The sequence below is a fragment of the Pan paniscus genome, chromosome 3, assembly GCF_029289425.2.
Source record: "Pan paniscus chromosome 3, NHGRI_mPanPan1-v2.0_pri, whole genome shotgun sequence".
In the NCBI taxonomy this organism is placed as follows: domain Eukaryota; kingdom Metazoa; phylum Chordata; class Mammalia; order Primates; family Hominidae; genus Pan; species Pan paniscus.
Window position 1 is genome coordinate 27,825,730 of NC_073252.2, and position 5,629 is coordinate 27,831,358.

The 5,629-nt window shown below is 34.8% G+C and overlaps 1 pseudogene; it reads left to right on the forward strand.

Annotated features, from left to right (window-relative positions):
• The first annotated feature begins 1,409 nt into the window (after positions 1–1,409).
• LOC100967503 (immunoglobulin-binding protein 1-like) lies at positions 1,410–3,791 on the forward strand (annotated as a pseudogene).
• The last annotated feature ends 1,838 nt before the right edge of the window (positions 3,792–5,629 follow it).

Below are 5,629 nucleotides of genomic sequence, written 5' to 3' on the forward strand. Positions count from 1 at the left end.
CACAACCTTATAGTAGAAATAGTGCAATAATTACAACTGACCTTGATTTCAAGGAGTCCAAGAAATATTATTGTACCTTAGTAGCAAATATTATCATCTTACTTATGCAAATGTTACCCTACCTCCAGATTTTCTGAGGCTCAATCTAAGGGAATTAGCAATGGATAAGTGCTTAAATAAAGTATGAAAGGAGTTATGCCTGCTTTCCTTTTCTACTACGGATCTTGAGTGGAAGAAAAAAACTTATGACTGGCAATGTGGACTTACTGTTTTAGGATTAATATTTTTTCAGAATCATTTCTACTGTAAATCTGTATGTTGAGAAACTTTTCCCTGAATCTCAAAAGATACAAGTGAGCAATGTTCACTGTGAAATTGGATTAAAACAGGGCATTGACTTGTACTTTATGTATTTTTCTCTTTATATGTTTTGGATCCTGTATTAATTGAATGTATTAAAATGTGTATATCAATTACATATAAACATACATACATACATGATACACACAATTTTATTTGCACCTTAGTGAAATCACTTTGTTTTTCCTGGCTTTTTACATTTTTATATCAACTTTATTGTAGTTGAGTGGAGCTAATTGTGTTAGAACAATTCACTAGTTACTAATCTTGAAAGTTAACTTAAGGCAACTTAAAAGCACAATGAGCCAATAGAAACATTTTAAGTTAGGTTCAGTGAATTTAATTATATAGAAAACCAATTATTAACTTTTAATTTAAAGGTATTTCCAAGTATCTTCTTGTCTTCTCCAGAAATACATTTCTAAATATTTATTTTCAAAATATTGCTGATATGATGATTAGGAATTACTCTGCTTTTTACCATGAGCAACTGGATGCTGAGAGACTGGAAAATCTAGAGGAAATGAATAAATTCTTAGATACATACAACCTACCAAGATTGATCCATGAAGAAATCCAGAACCTGAAAACACCAATAACAAGTAATAAGATTAAAGCCACAATAAAGTCTCCCAGTAAAGAAAAGCCTGGGACCCAATGACTTCATTGCTGAATTCTACCAACCATTTAAAGAAAAACTAATATCAATCCTATTCAAACTATTCCGAAAAATAGAGGAGGAGTGAATTTCACAGTACATTAAAAAGATCATTCATCATGACCAAGTGGGATTTATTCCTGAGATGCAAGAACAGTTCAACATACACAAATCAATCAATGTAGCCCATTATATTAATAGAATGATCATTTCTATTGATGTAGATAAAACATTTGATAAAATTCAACATCCCTTCATGATAAAAAAAATACCCTCAGAAAAACAAGGTATAGAAAGAACCTACCTCAACACAATAAAAACCACATGTAACAGATTAACTGAAAGCCTTTCCTCTAAGATCTGGAACATGACAAGGATGCCCACTGTCACTACTGTATTAAACATATTATTGGAAGTTCTAGCTAGAACAATCAGATAAGAGAAATAAATAAAAGACATCCAAACTGGAAAGGGAGAAATCAAATTATCTTTGTTTGCAGATGATATGATATTGTATTTGGGAAAAACTGAAGACTCCACTGAAAAGCTATTAGAACTAATTAACAAATTCAGTAAAGTTACAGGATACAAAATCAACATACACAAATCAGTAGCATTTCTACACCCCCACATTGAACAATCTGAAAAAGAAATAAAAAAGTAATCTTATTTACAATAACCACAAATAAATGCCTAGGAATTAACTTAACCAAAGAAGTGAAAGATCTCTATAATAAAAACTATAAAACACTCATGGCTCCCTCCCCAAGATGGCTGCTGAAGACAAGCTACTGCTGCCGCGGCTCCCCGAGCTGTTCAAAACTGGCAAAGTTTCTGGACGAAGAAGTAGAAGTAGCTGCTGAACCTGCTGGTTCCTGGATAGTCCAGGAGAAAGTGTTCAAGGGCCTGGACCTCCTTGAGAAAGCTGTCAAAATGTTATCACAGCTTGACTCCTTCAGCCGAAATGAAGATATGTAAGAGATTGCTTCCACTGACCTGAAGTGCCTGTTGGTGCCCTCACCATGAAATAAGTCAACCCCAGCAAGCGTCTAGATCATTTGCAGCGGGCTCCAAAACGCTTTATAAACTACTTAACTCAGTGCCGTTACTATCATGTGGCAGAGTTTGAGCTGCCCCAAAATGAGAACAACTCAGCTGAAAATCACACTGCTAATTCCTCCATTGCTATCCTAGCCTCATTTCTATGGCATCTCAAAGACAGGCTAAAATAGAGAGATACAAACAGAAGAAGGAGTTGGAGCATAGGTTGTCTGCATTGTAATCTGTTGTGGAAAGTGGTCAATCAGATGATAAGTGTGTTCGTGAATATTATCTTCTTCACCTTCAGAGGTGGTTTGGTATCAGCTTAGAAAAGATTGAGAGCATTGACCAGGAAATAAAGATCCTGAAAGAAAGAGAGTCTTCAAGAGAGCCCTCAACTTCTAACACATCTCGCCAGGAAAGGCTTCCAGTGATACCCTTCATTCTCTCCTGGGACATATCCAAGCCAAAGTATTTGGAGCTGGTTATCCAAGTCTGGCAACTATGATGGTGAGTGACTGTCATGAACAACATCAGAAATATGGAATGGAGAATTACCAAATCAGGGAATATCCAAGGCAACATCAGAGGAATTCAGAAAAGCAGCTCAGCAACAGGAAGATCAAAAAGAAAAGGAGGAAGAGGATGATGAAACAAACACTCTACAGAGCTTGGGAATGGGATGACTGTCAGGACATCCATCCTAGGGGCAATGGCAACCGACAGAACATGGGCTGATCTTCCCACAATGTAACAGGACTGCAAGGTGCACACTTCCCCCCTCCAAGGAAAACCATGCAGTCTTCCCCTCCCTGGGCTTCCACTTCAGCTGTGTACAATGAAGTCAAAGATGCTAAATCTTACTTTGCATTCAATAAAGTGTCAATGATTTAAAAATAATAATAAATAAATAATAAAACACTCATGAAAGAAATTGAAGACACACAAAAAATGAAAAGATATTCCATGTGAATGGAGTGGAAGAATCAATGCAATCCTTATCAAAATACAAATGATATTCTTCACACAAATAGAAAAAAAATCCCAAAATTTAAATGAAACCACAAACCACTCAGAATAGGCAAAGCTATTCTGAGACAAAGAATAAAACTGGAGGAATCATATTACCTAACTTCAAATTATGCTACAGAACTATATTAACCCAAACAGCATGATACTGGGACAAAAACAGACACATAGACCAATGGAACAGAATAGAGAACCCAGAAACGAAGCCACAAACCTGCAGTGAACTCATTTTAAACAAAGGTGCCAAAAACACACATTGAGGAAAAGATAATTTCTTCAATAAATGGTTTTATGAAAACTGTGCATCCATAAGCAGAAGAATGAAACTAGACCCCTATGTCTCACCATATACAAAAATCAAATGAAAATGAATTAAAGACTTAAATCTAAGACTTCAGAGTGAAACTACTACAAGAAAACATTGGGAAAATTCTCCAGGACATTGGTCTGGAGCAAAGATTTACTGAATAGTACCCCATAAGCACAGGCAACCAAAGCAAAAATGGACAAATGGAATCACATCAAGTTAAAAAGCTTCCGCATTGCAAAGAAAACAATCAACAAAGTGAAGAGACAACCCATAGAATGGGAGAAAATATTTACAAACTACCCATCTGACAAGGGACTAATAACCAGAATATATAAGGAGCTCAAACAACTTTATAGGAAAAATCGAATAATCCAATAAAAAATAGACAAAAGTTATGAATAGACATTTCTCAAAAGAAGACATTCAAATGATAAACAGGTATATGAAAAGGTGCTCAATATCATTAATCATGAGAGAAATGATACTACAATGAGATATTATCACACCCAGTTAAAATGGCTTATATCCAAAAGACAGATAATAGCAAATGTTGGAGTTGATATGAGGAAAAGGGAACCCTCATACACTGTTGGTGAAAATGTCAATTAGTACAACCACTACAGAGAACAGTTTGGAGCTTCCTCAAAAATCTAAAAATAGAGCTACTATAAGATCCATCAATCCCACTGCTAGGTATGTACCCAAAAGAAGGGAAATCAAAATATCCCAGAGATATCTGCATTTCTATGTTTATTGCAGAACTCTTTAGAATAGCCACCATTTGGAAGCAATCTAAGTGTCCATCAATAGATAAATGGATAAAGAAAATGTGGTACATATACACAATGAAGTACTATACAGCCATAAAAAAGAATGAGATCCTGTCATTTGTGACAATGTGGATGGAACTGGGTGTCCTTGTGTTAAGTCAAATAAGCCAGGCACATAAAGACAAACTTGCATGTTCAAACTTATTTGTGGGAGCTGAAAAATCAAACAATTAAACTCATGGAAATAGAGGGTAGAATGAATATCAGAGGCTGGAAAGGGTAGTGGAGTGTGGGGGGGAAAGTGGGGACAGTTAATGGGTTTAGTAAAATAGTTAGAAAGAATGAATAAGATCTAATATTTGCTAGGACAGCAGAATGACTATAGTAAATAATAATTTAATCTTATGTTTTAAAATAACTATAAGAGTATAATTGGATTGTTTGTAACACAAAGTATAAACACTTGAGGAGAAAGATATTCCATTTACCATGATGTAATTATTATGCATTGCATGCCTGTATCAAAGTATCTCATACATATATATACCTACTATGTACCCACAAAATACAAAAATTAAAAATTACTCTGCTTTTATCTTAATTGCAACTTATATTTCAAATCTCAGGTTTACAAACATTGGAGAATAAAGCAAGGTATTATTCATAGCTCTACTCAATTTATAACTCAATTTTTGCTATGGCTAAAGATATTATTTACAAATACATGTTCACTGAATGTAGAACTAAGAAAATATCCTAGACATATACATTCTTTATTATTGAATGACCTATATTTCTTATAGAAATCACCAGAAGTAGGTGATTGGGGATTTAAGGTTTCAAAATCATATCAGCAAGCCAAGGGCAATAGACTTTTTAATTATAATGCATTACTTCAATATCCTAAATGCCAACTCCAGAGACCCTTAACTTCCAGCTAGTTCATGATTTTGGTAGCATTAAGTAGTATAACAGCTTTCAAATATGATGTGAAGTCACAATGGTGGGTTGAGGAAGAAATGAGGAGGAATTACAGCTGGGCTCCAGGGAATTTTTTGTAACATGATGCTTATCTTAGTATGTATGATTGAGTTATTTATGGGTTCCATAAATAATAGGCTTGCAAGATAGCCTTGCAATGCATAACAATCACATTATGATAAATGCGGTATCTGTCCCCACAAACATTCACTTCACTCTGTAGTGGAAAGTAGTGAATGTAAGTCATGCAGGTCAATATTCTCTCTGAGGTATGTCACAGTGAGGGAAAGCAAGTTTGAGAAACGCTTGTGTCATGTAATGGTCCTTTCTCTCAAGGGTCTTGTTTAATCATCCATCTATCTACCGCACATATTTTTGGAAGTGCTTATTATTTGTATAGATTATACTATAGTCCAAATTCTGCATTAAACTAATTGTGAGATTCTTGAATACCTTGTAATCTCTGTGCTTGTTTATTCT